The sequence below is a fragment of the Acromyrmex echinatior genome, chromosome 8 (assembly GCF_024713525.1).
Source record: "Acromyrmex echinatior isolate Ae372 chromosome 8, ASM2471352v2, whole genome shotgun sequence".
In the NCBI taxonomy this organism is placed as follows: Eukaryota; Metazoa; Arthropoda; class Insecta; order Hymenoptera; family Formicidae; genus Acromyrmex; species Acromyrmex echinatior.
Window position 1 is genome coordinate 8505923 of NC_141859.1, and position 18287 is coordinate 8524209.

Below are 18287 nucleotides of genomic sequence, written 5' to 3' on the forward strand. Positions count from 1 at the left end.
TTGCGCGTATCGATCTTCATTCCGAAAAACAATATTTTAGTGGAAAAAGTAAAATGTTTTTTTTTTATATGATGATATTAATGAAACTTTCATTCTTGCATGTTATAAATTTTGTGGTAATGAGTGACGGAATATTGATATAACGTTATTACTGCGTATAATAAACTTCTCTCTTTTCCCTCTGACAAGAAAAATAAACTTTATTTTTTAATTTATATATTTTGTTTTTAGTTTATATATTTTCGTTCGCTGTGCTACGATTATCAATATTCACAGCACGGATAGCATATTGGAAGAATTCAAGTATCAACTAATAACTTCTCGCGATAGTTGAAAAATTGTTTCATTAAATTAAATATCGATTCTGCTGTTTGACGAAGCGAAATAAAGATAATGACAATTAGCAGAGCTGTAGCTATAAATCGTAGCATGCAAATCATCGAATTTATATTTATTATCGATAAAACTGCAACAATAAGAGCGCGGAATATTTCTAATTGTCGTAGCTAGTAATTAACGCTGAATGTACAGTTTGGATTAAAATCAAGTGAAATTACACGTCAATTTGCTTTCAGATAAAGTCTGCATGTAGCGTGACATCGTTCAATTATCTTATGCCATGCAATGAAAAAGCGAATATTACATCGAATAATTTTAGATATTTACAAGAACATCCAAACTACATAATTGGAATTTTTTTTTTTTTTTGTAAAACAGCAACAGTAAAATTTTCCCATTCTGCATTATTCGCGTGAGTGTAATGACAGTGATGTCACAAATTATGCCACTTAAGGTGAATTGCGATATCCACGGAATTACGAGTACGAAGTAAATATATCATCAGAGATTTAATTTGCTGTTACGATTCGATTGTAATCCGATACCGCAAGGTGTATCATGTCTTGTACCGCTTGGTTATCCAAGTAGCTGTGTGTGCCTATGACGATCTATACCAAAGCCTGAGATCTGCATTGTGGCCGATATAGAACAGAAACAAGACGATATAGCTCTATCGCGATGGGATGTGCGGGAAGAGGATAACAGTTACGGCATACGGTAACGCGCCAGTATTGACAAACATCTTCATTAGCTCCGGTTGCCTGTATACTGTCTGCCTACAAACGTTGTATATACGCCGCGGAACCGTTCTCTATCTACCTGAGCGTATCTGCGCATACCTTCGAAGCTGTAGACACGGACAGTAATTTGCCAGGATTGCTACTTGATGCGAGTTAAACCGACACGTCCGCAATGTCTCGACCTCTGCTAAATCTTACGGCACATTATCGGGGCTGAGCGAAACCGTTGGGAAATCGTGCGTCGACTGCGGTCGTCTATAAATCGAGAGACACTTTAATCCTAATTCAAGTCTCGATGTCGTACTGCTTACTTTGACCTAGAAATGCATTTATGAACCTGCCATTTATAATAACGATCAATTGGCACATAATATCGCATTCTGATATTACAGTAAATATCGAAATGCAATTAAAGAATGACAATTGCACGCAAATCAAACGCATATATGATGCGCCCTACCTGAAATAGATTTGCTAATTATTACACTATAATATAACATCAAAGCGCGATTGTAACTTTAATTTAATGCGGCTAAATAATTCAGAAAATATACAATTATATGATACATCGGTTATGAAAGCTTAAACATGCTTCAAAATCAGTAACATCGATCATTGATGCCCATGATAAGGCAAATAATTAATGAGCGCTTGTGTCATAACAATATCTCTATATAGATTATATATAATATTGTGGTATTATGATGTATTACCTGTAATAATTACTTTACATCGATTTTTCATTTGTTTTGTCTCGTAAATTGTGCACTATTAGTTGCCCCCCACAATATGAAATATAATTAAAAATCTCATGATCATGATGTACGTAACATAATGATTTAACATAGGATTGGATTGCGAAACATTGCAAAGTTACAACTGCAAGCTTTTTTTTGCCTTACGGAAACGACTGTGTATATTAAATTAAATGAATAATACAAACATTACAATACATTACAATATTTATGCTGCTTAATCAACAAAGTACTTTTTCATACATATTTCTTTAAGAAAATTCTTGGAATTACAAAATTATGCAAGTTGGAATCTCATGTTAGCTCTGTAATATTAGCAAATTTCATGATAGGGAAGAAAAATAAACAAATCTCATAAATATTTCGTGTGTAAAATAATCGACGTAATACATAAAATCCTGATTAATGAAATATAATATGATAATGGTATCGTTGTGAATATATTATATAATATAAACTTTACGATAAACAAGTACTATTATTGTGTGATTAAAATAATAATAAATTATCATAAACAGAATAATCAATTTTTTAATCAAAATACGTACGTAAATATAACAAATATAATATTTTTAATTGACCAATTTCCCAAATAATGTTGTACAAAGAAAATGACATTTTCGATACAAACATTTGAATTCACATTTTAAATTAGATTTCTTTAAGAAAAGGTGTCTAGTCTTTATTACACTGTACACCTCTCGGAATAAAATCCGATAAAAATGCGTTTTTATTTTTTGTGGACGGATCGGTGAAAAATTCAACATGTATTGCGAGATATCTTTTTTTCATTTTATCTCGAACGATTGCCATCTGTTCAATTTTTGGATGCATGAAATACATTTTTCAGTTTTATTCGGTTCAAAAGATTTCAGGAAAAAAATAACGGTGCACACGTTTTCCTCACTATAAAAGTATTTTGTCAAAGTGCATCATGTTTTTTTTTTTTAATATAACTAAACATAGGAGACTATTCGTTTGATGTTATATTAGTAACGTCAAACATCTGATATATTAACATACTTAGTATCAATAGTAATATATTTATATTACTATTTGATACAAATATAGTGCACAATTATCTCGATATCTCTGATCGAAAAGGTATATATACACAAATAACTTAGATAAGGAAGCTATTGTTGCAATCCGAGCGAATACCGAATGCAAGCGTAACATATCTATAGCTGCGACGCAAAGAGATAATGGTTATAACTGCATTACCAATTCTATTTGTCGCAACAAACGAACTCCATCGGTACGTGCCACTGTCACGTATGCTTCGCTTATTGTCACTAATACAGTTGTACCCACCATTTCAAATTCCGGTTCTACAATAATTAGAGTTTCGGAAAACGCATGTTTTCTCTTAAATCCTTAAGCTGAGTTCTAAGTATTCTCTTTGTCAAAAGTATAAAGCGATTATGGTTACATAATAAGCTTTGACTTTTTACGAAAAATGAGCGCATTCGATTAACTATCTGCTACTTTTTTTAAAATCGTGTATTCATTGTAATAACCGTACAAAGAAAACAAGAAGTGAATTGTGCTAACAAGTGCGATTATCGATAAAGTTAGTGTTCATATTTTTCGAACAGGTGCTGTATTTCATCCGATAGTTCCGCATACATTTGCGGTATCCTGTATTTTCGAGAATGATTAATAAGGATGTCAATCATAATTATTATCATTACACTGATCGCTCGGACAAGAACAATGACAGTAGCCACGACTACACCAAAAGTAATATTCACGGTATTAATAAATTAGTCGGTGATAGGCAAGCACGATGTAACAGCGTCGTTTATCACGAACTTGTCCATTCATCGTTACGAGGATTAGATTAATTACCGAAAAGCCCGATAAAACGGCGTGGCTGGCACCTAAGTGCAGCACGGGCTCGTCAATCAAGCCGGAAAGTAATTCTTACGCGAATCTCCAACACTAGCAGGCGACGAGTTGCAATGAAAACTGCAAAGAATGACACAGATAAAATATGAGTATGCCTCGTAATAGTATACGATGCATTTGAAAGTCATATTGGATGCAATAAATTTTCTTATTGTTATTAACAACAGTGTTTATTCGCTTATTTTTATAATGAATCGCGCGATTAAACGTCGATAATTAATGCAATCCGTAGCCTGCATTGATCCGAGCAGTGACGATGAATAAAAAATTACGTTTCCAATGTATTCGCGCGTGAGTATCCATTAGAGAATAGATCGTATACGAAAAGAATCATCAAAATAATTATATAGGACTGATTACTAGCATGTCAAAACTTTTTACGGTATTGTTGATCATATTAAAAATTTTTAGGTCTATGTATTTAGCTAAATTTAGATATTTCAGCAGAATCATTCTTTCCATATGTACCCGACAATACGTTGCAATCGCAAACGGATACAAACGGATGCAAACGCAGCCCGGATCCGCGTCAAGCCTGGATCGGACACGTCGATAGACGATGCGCGGCTATACCATTATTTCCGAGAATATCATCATTTTCGATGCTATTACCTCGAGTACGCCCGCACGACAGTTGAACGGATAGACACAATGACGATGTTTGCACCATGCGGGGATAGGAACATATCGTATGTAGGCTCGAGTATAGATTAGGTTGATAGTAGTGCAGGAGCAGGTCTGGTCGAGCCACGATATGCTTACGAGATTGATAATACCGGGACGTCGGGATCGAATGGCTGCTAGATAAGTAGAATCCGATATATAGATGATGCTCTACTCGAGCGTGCATACATACGTACATAGCGCTATGCCTAATTGCTCGTAAATGACGGATCACGATGTCAAGTCGCGAGGTCAAGCGACTCCTCGACGGTGCCTCGCCAACCACGTTCTCTCGACCGGGTCCCACCGTCTAATCTGTCTATCCATATCACTATCCATTCGATTTTGAAGCCTCGGGATGTCGGCCCTTCCTATTTCTCGTTGATGACCACTGCTCTCTCTTTCTCTCTCTCTTTCTCTCTCTCCCTCTGCCACTATCGTTTTAGGGATTTAAATGTAGGTCAACCTACCCTTTGTCGATTACGAGGCATCCATTCGGCTCGCCAAATAACGATGTGACGCTGCAGAAAAAAATTTCAAAATAAAAAAGTCTATCTGCACGTTTGGTTATAAAAACGAATGTCAGGTGACGATAGGAATGTACTATTAACAGCGAATAGAATTACCATTAACAATATATAAATTTTAAGTAGATACATAAATGAAGTAGATGGCGGATAATTATGTGACGTGTGATTTCAGTAATTTTACATAACAAAGAATAATTAAAGTTAAAGAAAATGAATAGAAAATTAAGTAAAAAGGTTGGTGTCAGAGATGCTCAATATTAAAATGCAAGAAAATGGATTAAATTTGAAATCAAACATGGAATTCTTGCACCATCCTTATACGAACATAATAAATAAATTTTAATTCGTTTGGGATCATTTGACTTTACTTAATTTTCTATCTATTTTCTTTATTCGACGACATTTACTTTCTTGGCATTGTTGTTTCCGTATTTACAATATTTAGTCTTGCATGTTAATTTACATACGTGACTCTGCTTTGACACTGTGAATATGTCGCTAAATACTTGGCATTGTGATATTCTTTTTGCCGATCGTGATTTAATTTATAATATTTCATTGTGCAGTAGGTAAGTTTCATAATAAATTGGTGATCTTTATGGTAACTGTCCTTCTTATATACATTATATTTTTTTTATTTAGCTCGCACTTAACAGCTAATGACGATTACGTACTTTAGATTTGGTAATCTGAGAAATTCCCTTGCTGCATTCGATTACTTTGATTTACGACTACTTGAATTGTATTAAAGAAGTTATATTATACGAGACTACCAAGATGTTTGGAATTATTCATCAAGAGATTTTATTATATTAGACTGCTTGAATTAAGCCGAAACGTTCGATATTTGTTATATATATGTAGTACTGAGAAATATATGTTGATATAATCCCTCCAATTATTGCGAATTTAGGCTCTTAATTGCTCGTGTTTTCATTTATTGTTTAATTTTACATAATATGATATGCAATTATTAGTGTTGCTTTTTCATCTCGACTATTTTCAGAAGTAATTTAATTCTCGGTTCATAATTAACTTCTATTGCTTAATATGTGGCATATGAGCCGTAATATGGTATGACAAGTACATTCCAGCCACGCGAGAGTCTCTTTAAGAGAGAAATTTTACACTTTATAGCGTATGTTTGTAGAGAAATGCACTCTACGACACAAATATCGTGCATATGCATTTTCAGTATGCTTGACCATGGATAACACGATAAACTTTACGACCTGAAGCTCGTCGCTCGTAATGGATTTGCAATATGTTGCAAACGGAGTGCGGGACACGCAACATCCAGCAGCATGAAAAGTGTGACGGCTTGTCATCAGGAAAATTAATATGGATAGAATCACATTTGCTGGAGAATTTAAAACTGTAAACCTCAACAACGTGACTTATTTCGCAAATATCCATGTCATGAAAGTATTAAAAACTGGGATGTTTATCTGTTTACTTGGAAACGTTTCTCTTTTTACATTTCGAACATAAATCTAATCTTCAAATGTGTCAACAATTTTCTTAATCTGTTTTTAATTACACAGCAACATTTCTATTTAATTTTGTATTCGTAATTTTAAACAGAGATAACCGTACTATATTATTCTTCAATTTCATTCATTTACATCACTAATATTACAAACATTGTCAATTTACCGTACACTGTTAGATATCAAAGGAGCAATGGTAATCCAATCTTTTGAATTAAATAACATTTTGTTATTTTTAACTTCCATGTGTGTCAAAATGTAAATTAATTTATTTATGCGATTGAATTGCTTAGTTTCAAAATAAACAACGTCCAACGTATGCACTTAATAAATAATAAACTAAATTTGAATAAAATTTATTACATTTTTTTTTTTTTAGTTAAATTGTTTAACTTCATTGTTTTAGTTAAATTAACGATATAGTGAGTAAAAACAAAATGGCGACGTATAGGAGTTATTAAAAATAACTCAAATTGGATATAATTTGATATTATGGGATTTACAGTGTAGTACGTAATTGACGAACATGATCGATCGGAAGATTATGATACTGGATTTGTATCTCCAATGGTCGTAGTGGAATGTCGGTCCAATAAGAGTATCATCCAATAAGAGTATCCTTATCGTGAATTGAATCCATCTATCAAGTCCAGCCGTCATGATTGGTGCTTAAGGGTGGTTTGTTGCTCGGCTTAGAACAAGATACCTTGATTGAATAGCGGGTGATATACGAGCGCGGATAACGAAAAAGACGGCGCAAATCTGCGGGCTCAAAAAGTTTAGCCGATAAATAACCTTTAACGAGCATCGCGATATAGATACGAATTCGATAAAGTACAACACTCTCGAGATAACGTTGGTATACTCTGAGAATTTTGTTACTACCATCATTTCAGAAAAATTATATTTACGAAAAAATTGCTCGATTGCAAAATAAATTAAACTTATAATTGTGTTGTGATATATTAACAACTTTAAAAGCACGGTAAAATAAATGAGATATTTCATCTTTTTAATAATATTAACAAGTTGAAATATATCATGAATTAGAATAAAAATTAATTTATACTAAAACTTGAATATAATTGCAATCTCAGATATTACATAATAACAATTTAACGGATGATCTAATTAAATTTCCACACATTAATATAAATTAAACCTTCTCAAATTTTATTTTATTTTTCTGTCCATAAATTTTGCGAAATGTCTGCTTGCTCAAATTTCAACTTAAATTAAATTATAATCTCTTAATAATATTAATAATATTGGAATTAAATTAATATTAATTTCTATATCTCTCTCTTTATTATAATAAATTTAATTACACGATAATCAAAAATATTATGTGCCATCATGATTTAAGTGTCATAAAAAAATAAATGGTATTAAATCGACATTAAACTGGCAATAAAAAATTAGCACCCGTCAATAAATACTTTATTACCGCTTCTTTGTGCTTCTACTCATCATAATCGCTCATCCTTAATATTTTCCCAACTCGATATTAATTGTTCGTATTCGCGACAGCGTTGACAGGGTGAGTCTCGTTACTAAGTGCGAGATGCATGCATTATCCTTTGTTCTATGATAGAATATGCGGCTTTTGGTACCGACCAGCATGAAGCAGTACATACGTCATTGTCCAACGGGTGTTCTGCGGTAGTAATTGTCATTTGATCTCGGTAACCCTCCCATATATACGTAGCACCCGCAGTTCCTACCAGCCTCGCAGACATTCATCATTTACAGACAATTGCCTCAACTTGCCTTGCACGATGCGTAAGCTACTACTAGGTAACCCTAGTGAGACATCCACCGACGTTCATTGATGTAATATATATTCCGCATGCGATTGCAATCGTAAGACGATGCGTGCCTAACTACGACGTGCCTTTGACGAATCATCATCATCTGCAAAGCGTAATAGTTGACTGCGCCGATCGATACTGAGACGATATTCTCGACTGGAAAGAAAACTCATATCCGTTCCCGCGGAATAATTACGTCGCGGATGAATATCAATATTATCTTTTTGAGAAATAAATGCCGTACTTCTCATGGAAGAGCAAAGGTATCGCTGAAACTTGGCGAAAAGCTAATCAAGGTATTAAGCAATTCTATCATAATTTATTTAGCCATTTCCATTAGAAGATTCTAAAGTCACTCGCATCGATCTTAATATTGTTATGAATTAATTGAGGCTTTTAGCACTTAATAAATTTAAATTTACGTTGAATTTATTATCAAACAAAATATTAAATGCTTTCTAAGAGAAGGCACTGTGTGATCCATTAAGAATCTACCGGTGCCAGAAAAGCTCATTATGTCAGACAAAAGAGATTGAATTATGTATTATTCAACTCTTCACTGTTTTAAAAATGTGTCAATTAATAATTTAAAATTAATATTAACCGTATAGTTTTTAAAGTGGTGTCGTAATATACGTTCCACTTTAGCAAGAAGGGTTACAGAGAAGATAGAGAATCTCAGAGACTCCATCAACAGTCTATTTTATAAAGCTGTTAATTAAGGACAAGACCATGGTCACGTTGCGCGTTAGTAGGAATATCTTGAAACGCCTTATGAATATTTATATACACCAGGCTGCAGGTAATTATACTAGGAGTCGCTACATGGATCCCCTACCGTTTACGTCTACTTACTACTTTAAAATTTATTAGCTTTTAGTTTTTATTCTGAAATAGCATTTAAAATATAAAAAGTTTAGCTATATTTCATTTTAACTTAATGAGAAATAAAAAGCAATTCAACAGAACACAATACATACTTATCTAATACAATACGCAATTAATACTCTTTCCAAATGATTGACATAATAGATCTGTTTTTTTTTATTCCCGCACTCTTTGAACTGATGCACACGGTGCAATAAGTGAAATGAAACAAACGTAAATTTGTTTTACTTCAACTTATTGCACCGTGTGCACCAGTTCAGAGAGTGCAGAAATAAAAAAACACACCTAAAGTTGCAAAATCAAACCAACAGTTATACATTCATTTGTTAGCTAAAAAATATGGTATAAACGTTCTCAAAAACAGCATGTCAAGTTGCTGAGTTTAATTCGAAAAAAAGGCTACCGCGAATAATGTATAATTAGGAAAATAATCTGAAAACTCAGAGATTATAAAGAGGAAAGAGCAAATTACGTGCACTAATTATTTGCGCAAATATTTATGGTAGAGTTACTTACAAGCTTGCGAGAACACACGTATTTCGTCGGTATGCCAAAATTCAAAACGCATATGCTGTATTAGGTAAATGGAAATTAGCAAAATGTGCTTCTACGCGTAATAGGATAGCGAAAATCAGCTTAACGCGAAATCACCGTGAGATGCAAATCCAGATTTTTACAGCATGGGATTTGCCGCTGAGATCTCTGCCCGCGCGAAATATTCGCCTTGGCGCATTACTAGTCAGACACCATAGATCTGAACGGGAGCACTCCAAGGCAGTAGTCTAAATCTACTGCGGTTTTGCCGTGAATCTCGGAGGTAACATACCGAGAAACTCTGTTTACGGCCGAATCCTCAGGATCGCTAAATCCAGGTTACTCATTTCCTCTACATCGACCTTGATGCACGAAAAGCGTTTTAATGAATTCTCCGCGTGAAATGAGCCGCTAAATGTGCTGCGCAAATTTATGAAAGCGAAGTACATACGTGCCATCAGCAGTAATAATAATCTTGCAACTAGCAAAAAGTAATTTATAAATAATTTTTCAAAAAATCTAATGCATATATTCGAGAGAATCGTATTAAAATATTATTAAAGATTACATTTATAGTTAATAATTCAAAATAAATTATTTTCCACAGTTCTCTTATCTTCAGAAACTTATCTTTGATATTTTTTTTAAAAAAACGTAGAACAAAATTTAAGCGTAGTGCAATGCAAAAATTCTTTCTCTCTCTCCCTCTCTCTTTTCTCTCTAAAATTTAAAATAAAAGTTCAGCTTTGTATAAGTACGAATACATAAAATCATTGCTTCTCCTAGAGATGAGCTTACCCGAGCGGAAGTTATTATGAAGCAGAAACGGGAATAAATCTGAACGTAAATCACAAGCGCGAACATTCCTTGGAATTATTCGCGTCGTGGATTACGCGTTTGCGTTCGAAGTGAACGTGCGCTTAGGAGAAGACGGAAACTCCTTGGCCTTCCGAGTTATGAGGGCAGCTAAAATTCGTATCACGTCACCTGCGTAATATTGGCGGTTGCACGACTTATCGCTTTTCGCCGCAACGCTGACCAACGTAAATAACGCCCGTATCACTGGGCACATCCGTTTCATCGTCCGACCGTTTCTATTTGCCTTTCTGCGGAATCAGGAGACATTTCGTTAGATGTAGCAATGTCAAAGCGTGATTTTGCTACGAGCAAAGAGGGACTTTCTAAAGTTGCCACACGTACAGTCGCGCAAAATTAACATATTTCTATTGTCAATTGTGTACTGATCTATATATATATATATATATATATATATTTTTTTTTTATATATATTTTTATTGTTATACATTTCTGTAAGCTTAAGCCCTTCCAACAAAATCTTGCCTAAAAATATTTATGAGAACTCTAAATATTATAGACTAACAAAGGTATATTTAGAAATGCAGAAAATATAGGTTTATTTAATTAAAAGAACGTCTTTATAATACGATGCCTGATATTGAGGACAACGTCTCGAAAATCGCAACATTATATATAATATACGCGGACTGTATATAGGTATGAAAGAAAAGGAAAGCGAAATTAGCAATGCAATAAACTAAAAGAGGCTATCTTATCTTCTATATTTGTGCTGCCGGAAACAGAGGTAGGTAATAATAAACTTTGAGCTTGGAATTTTATCACGATTAGTTTAGTATAAGCTTTATAAGAGCTTCTTTCGTAAATACAAGAGCTTCTTGAATGCAAAAAAATAAATATATTCTCAAGTTATTCTGTATATATAAGCGGCGCCGAATGTTGATATAAAGAATCGATGATTGTTTTGTAATAAAAAGTATTTTAAAGCACAGTAATTGGATCAAATCCGATGCAAAAATAGAAAAAAAAAGGAATGTTTCCTTTGATACGTTTCATTAAACTCTGCTGGTTCTAAAAATATTGCATCGCTGTTCCATTACATCGATACACATATACATTATTCTTTCCACAATTTTTATACTCTACTACTTTTTAACAAAAAATATCTCATCACACATATGTCTTTAATATTTTCTCTAATGTTTTCTCCTTTTGTTAAATGAAAATCTTTACTTCGAACTATCAGTAACATCGACAAGTACAAAGAAAACACGAGGTGATGGTAATAAATACCAGTCTCTACGGGATCGGCGCGTATTCTCAGGGTAGAAATCTCTATTGAGCCAGAAAATCGATTATGTTTCCGGTAGCGGCAGCTGGGTAGTCATTCTAAGCTAAACAAAAAAGTCGCTGATGCGTTGTCGGACTTCTACTCCTGATATGCAAACGTAAGCTCTGGCCAGAAGTATATATACATATACACATATATCTATGTATGTACGGCAAAAGGGTCCAGCAGATGTAGGATTACTGCTGCACCATTGCGAGAGTACCTATAGCGTGTGGTCCCGAAACGATTCTGTGCAGAGGAGAGTTGCCAGAGCTGGTTCAAACCGAAAGAGGGAATGGAATAGCGACGTGGAATGGTGAGGGGGAGAGGAAAAGGAAAAGGAAGAGAGTACGGTCTCGCCCGAATGCATCGATAGCACGGTGGCCCAGTTCTCTCTCCTCCTCCTACCCCTTTTCACCTCCTCTGATCCCTCTCATTTTCTTGCCCTCCTCGTCTATTCACCACCCTCTCTTGCATGCTATCTTTGTCGCTCTGTCTACCATTGACATCTAGTTGGACCGTCTTTCTCTCTTCCTCTCTTTTTGTCCCCTCACGTCGTCCTATACGAATTTATAGGCCACCTCGTCGCTACACATCCGCGATTCAATAGAGTTACGATAATATGGAAGTGATTTCGGAAGTTCTTGAAATTGCATATGAAAAAAGTTCTAAAATATTTACACTGCACGAGATTTACATGTTATTATTATTACGTATTTATAAATTAGGAATATACAAATTACCGAGATAGATATCTACTATTATTGTATTAAATCTTATATTATTATATTTCGTAGCTCTCGTAAAGATAATCGTACGAATTATATATCATGTATAATCGTAATCGAACGGAGATAACGTACATGTTATATAACATAGTGACCGCAATGCATACGCTAGGAACACTTGCGATTAGAGTGGAGGTTCGCAATCGCCACGAACACAGAATTATATTGATTACAACACTCATCAACAATTAATTTCTCGGGAGCTCTATCTATATGCGATGTTAGCACATACACTCCAATATCCCGCAGAGTGCACAATTACAAACCGCAATTCTGGTCCACTGAATGATTCCGAGCCGACATAATGTTTCCTAGTAATTGAACTGAGCGTACGCTTGTATTATATGTGTCTTGGCGAAACATTGAAAGGTATAAGAAATACAGAAAAATGTACATACGAAATTTAAAGGAAATAAATAAGAAATTCCACACGCAACATATTCAATAAGTATTATCTTTTAGTAGTTTTCTTTAGATACATAGTCTTTTATATTTGCTTCTCGTGAGTTTGCGTTTATTTTTAATTATTAATGTAAACAAAAAAATCCTGTGGCTTCGCGGATCTGAAGGTTGGAACATTTTCAAAGCTATGATTGGATTCGACACACACACGCGCGCGCGCGCGCACGCACGCACACATATTATATATTTATATATATATTTATATATTCATACAATCTATTCACAATTTAACAATTTTTTTTGCGATGCTTGAATTAATAATCATATAACGAAGACAGTACACTCAATATTTCAATTAAAATCTATGGCAGTTTGCGGATTTGCGTCACAACGGTCTTACTATGCGAGCGTTTGACGATGTTCGATCCGCACATTGGACCGCAAACCTCGAGGTTACAAATTATTCGCAATCACGCAGAGTGGTTTCCCTATATCCTTCGATGGCATGTTCGTGGAAAATTAATTTGGTTCCAAGCCTTAGTTGCAATGCCGTCCGAAGATTCATCGTGACGCATTCAAACTTGCATATCAGAATTAATTGAACGAGCGCTGTTAATACAAGAAAATTTAAAGCTTTTGTGCATTCTCTCTGTAACAACATCATAAAAGTTCCTGAATGATTTATGGTTTAAACATGATTGAGATATTACACAAATAAAATTCAATTTTCAAAAAATCCGGTCCTCGACGTTTTAGAACATCGAGAGATTATCAAGGATTCCCACTTTGCCCTTATTATCAACTTCATCTCTCTACCATTCGGAAAGAGCATACAATCCTACGCAGTTCGACTTGATATAGAGCTTGATCGGGGCTTAGCTTATGCCCTGGTGTCTGCATGCATACAGATATCCTCGACAAATTTTTTCTCTCGCGATATCCGTCGATGCTGGCGAATCGCTAACGGTATCCAGTTAGCCGCGCGGCAGATTCCCGAGGAAAACTGGCATTACCCAGCACCTTAATGGTTGTACCGAGCAAAGTTCTTGGCCACCGAAGAAACGACCCGCTTTACTATAAATTCCAGATAAGCCAAGGTTTATGGACGGTTTGCAGTTAAGACATCACGCCCGCGCGCACATGAACGCGAGCGGATCCCATCTACATCGCGGAAAACAAATAATCCGCGCAATTACTATCTTCGTTCGATACCAGATTAGGGCCAACGACTGAATGGTACACGTTGCATATTTCGATTCTCACAGTGTAATCATAAAAGATAAAGCAGAGTGTTAACTAGCGGTCTGGAAAAACCATGGAATTTTTAGAGGATTTCTTTTTTATCCTTGAAAAAATCAGAGATTTTCATGGAATTTTATCAATACTCATGGAAATTTTTCGAATTTTACTTATTCTTTTTTTTTTCCTAAAAAAAAAACTTTTTTTAATCATTTTTTCTTGGTAATATAAAATATAAAAATCAATTAATAAGTATGTATATCAATTATAAGATACACACATTTATATATATTCATGTACTGCAGAAGAAAGTAGCTGATACTATATTGTATTGAGTCTTTCTCTTAAGATGGAATCACACGGTGCTATTTCTAATAATAACATGCATACAACAATGCCTGCTCTGATGTATGCTAGAATTTGTTCATACATTGAGCGCTGCATGCTGCATATGTGTACATGATTTTTATATTTATTATGGATTACTTCATAGCTTATTTCCTTGCATGTATCAATCAAAAGAAATAATTGCTAATTTCATATTATTTATCAAACGTCAGATTGTATGCATCAAAGCAAGCATAGCAGCATGCATGCGTGTGATTTCATCTTTATATTATCCTAGATTTCGCAGCCTCAATTGTAGAAAATGATAAATGTAATTTCGCGAATTCCTGTCTTTTACTAATTTACAACCATAGTATAATATATTTGCGTTATTCCAATTTATGTCAAAGTTGCATTTAAAAAATTTGATCTCCCGTGAAATTTTGAACAAAAATATCTGAAAAATCCAGAGAATTCTCAAGGAATTTTTTACAAGATTTTATTAAATACATTGAAAATATCTGAAGTAAAAATTATAGTTAGTATCATAAAAAAACGTATTTGTATATTTATATAAAATCTAGGTCAACTACAAGTTAACCATTAAATAATAACAAAAATCGATCAATATGTGAATAACATAAATAAGCAAAGATAGTCTTATTCGGTCAAAGATGTTGGATTCTCTGTGACAGGCACCTTTACCAATTCGATTACTGAGGCATGTGGTCTAGGTTCAAACTCTGGCCCGAGACCCAGATTCGAATTCTGGCTAGGCTGATATTTTTCGCAATAAATTCTTTACAGTATTTTAAACTTTCGATGCTACACTTTTTGTTTAGAATATATTTTTATTAATGACATACATTTGCTTGTTACCGTTATATTTCTTAATGTCTGGCGTTTCGATTAAAAAAAACTGTTATACGTTAATTTTTATGCGATATTTAGTATAATTAGAACGCAATAAAACAATCTAGAGAAGCACTGAAGGATTAAGATGATTATTATCATTAGCATTACCTATTAAATTATTTATCAATTTAATTTATGATATTATATACTTTAGAGTTTCAGTTTAGATCTGTGTTTGAAGACTGACAAATAATTGACGCACAGTTCGTATAAACTGGAAAAGTTTACATTCATGCAAATATATTAGATATCAAATTTGATTAAAACCATTTGAAGGACTTTTGCTTATTTTAACGAAAGAAGGGATATATCAAATAATATATTTAGATCTTTCTATATCTAGATGTAGAGCATCTCTATTATGTCATATTTAGGAATAGAAATCCGAGAATTAGACATAAAATATCCGAATCGAAAAGCACAGTTTATAGTTAGATCGATTAAATGCTCAAATGGTAATCAAAGTGAAAATTAATTTCACCTACCTCTTTATCAGTATTAATACAGTTTTAATCGAAGGATTTATTTTTACCCTCGATCGTAGTGAGATTAGTTAATCAACACAAGATTGACTATTTCTGTCGCAAGAGGTGCGTCAGACTTCCTCCAAGTTTTAGCGACCGACAGTGTCTTCGGGCTACGTTCACCTTCCTTAAACTTGAATTTTTCATCTAATTCCGACGAGGGGTCGAGCGAACGACTACGCGTCAATTTTCGCGCGGATTAAATATTAGAGAGGTGAAGCGTCTTTTCCCTACCTCGCAGGAGTAGCAGATGAAAGAAGACTGGGATCTAACCTGGGAGACGAATGGTCGCGCCGTGTGTTAGAAATGATATTCGATGCAAGATGACGTTTAAAGAGTTAGGGCAGTTTTCTCGACGTGGGAGAAAAAGTATGCCGATGATTTAACGGTAACATAAATATTGCAGTTTTTCGAAAGTTTCGACAGCACATCGATGTTGTAATTTTTAAAGATGAACAACGATCGTTCGATCATTGCTACGAAAACGAAGAATATTGTTTAGTAATCCAATTTTGCTGAGCGAATGTATGTTACCGAGAAAATTATTGAAATAAAATTTTTTTTCAACGTTACTTTATATGCAAAGAATTGTTCGTTGGATATTTAATTATGTAATTACGTACATAACGAATGGAAATTTATTAAAATGCACACAGCTGAGAAACGTGTTATAAATTGAATAAATTGATTTAATCAACCGTAACAGCATTTACACGTGAAACCGTGCGTTTGATGTAAATTCGTTTAGTTAAGTGTTACTTGTGACATTTCATATTTCTATCGACAGCTAATTACAAACATCAACGCTCGGGTGAACACATCGTGCGCACGTTATTAATTACACGGATGCATTTATCGCACGAATATTATGATAACAAACAGCCTGGATTTGGCCTAATATTACAGTTGGATATAATATAAGCATCGACAAGAAATAATGCTCTTTTAAACAAAATAAAGGTTCTAAAATCTCGTTCAAACTAAAAATATATTTTTTAAAGATTTTTATCTCTATTAATGTGGCACTGCGGAAATTGTAGTGCATCGCTTGAATTGATTGATGCATAACTATAAAATGTATGTCGCCTCATTCGTTTATTGTTGAAACGTCAACAAGTTACGAAATGTCGACAAGTTACTGCATACATTTCTCTGAACGTCGCTGAGCGATGGGTGGTATGAAAGAGTATGCAGGTGGATCGTTCATCGCGTATCTCCTAGGAGAATTGGTTTTTCCGAGCGGAAGTGAACGCCAATAAACGAAGCACGGCACTCAGTCACTCAGTCGCTCAGCGAAGTTGACCGAGATTCGGCTGGCAAAGCACAATAACTCGCCACATCAGTCCCGGGATTTTGCAGAGCGCGCGCGCTGCGAGCAACGCATGCACACATCTATGTGGCGTTGCTGCAAGCTCTGCGGAGCGTTTTCACGCTTCGATGAATCCCGCAGTTCAATTGAATCGAGATGTTCCCGTGGTTCGTGTTCGTCTCCCGGTTTGCGAATTTCCAATAAAAGGTCCGCGCAAGACAGGTCCGGACTATCGTCGGAAGTTGAGACGACGAAATTATTTAAAATCACGTTTACCTCAGCGCAAACGTACAACGTAATCACGGGAAAAAAAATTATCCCTCTGCGATCGTCTAATGATTTAATGTACGTATCGATTAAATTCAAGGATTCTCAATTTCAAGAGATGAAGGAAGTTCTTCTTTGCGAAAAATTATCAATTTGTTTGAAGCGAACTTTTCATTTTTAGTGTACCTTAAAAAGTATTGTACGATTAATGTGCAAATAATGGAAGATTTGAAATCTGAATAATTGGAAATTACGTATATACTTCTATAAGAGAATTGGACATTTGCACAAATTCGAGCGGAATTATTATTGCGCTGAGCTTTTTAATCATTTATCGTACATCCGCACTGTCTGTAATGCTTTCTGTTGCTTTACAACATAAATATTCAGACTATATTTAATATTTTGCAATACTCAACGGAGCTTATGATTTATGAACAACGCGTTTCATCGTCAACATATTTGTTCTTTTTGGTCTTTTACTAAAATGGAAAATTTATAATTATCGAGATCATTCTCGACTTTAATTAAAATTTGTAAAGTATATTTATGATACACGTAGTCCAATTGTAAAATGCAATATATATATATATCTATGTATATATATATATAACTTTCATATATCCTATTTGTTTATATCATATCATTGTATAAAATACATTCCATTTTCTCAGTTTTCTCTGTACAATTTTTCACCTAAATATCACTG

The 18287-nt window shown here is 34.3% G+C and overlaps 2 protein-coding genes across 6 annotated transcripts in view; one reads left to right on the plus strand and one right to left on the minus strand.

Moving 5' to 3' along the window:
- Ten-a (Teneurin-a transmembrane protein) overlaps positions 1-18287 on the minus strand; it is a 495412-nt gene that overhangs the window by 385142 nt on the left and 91983 nt on the right. The window lies entirely within an intron of this gene.
- Positions 1-18287, plus strand: part of LOC105142938 (potassium/sodium hyperpolarization-activated cyclic nucleotide-gated channel 2) — a 280821-nt gene that overhangs the window by 149262 nt on the left and 113272 nt on the right. The window lies entirely within an intron of this gene.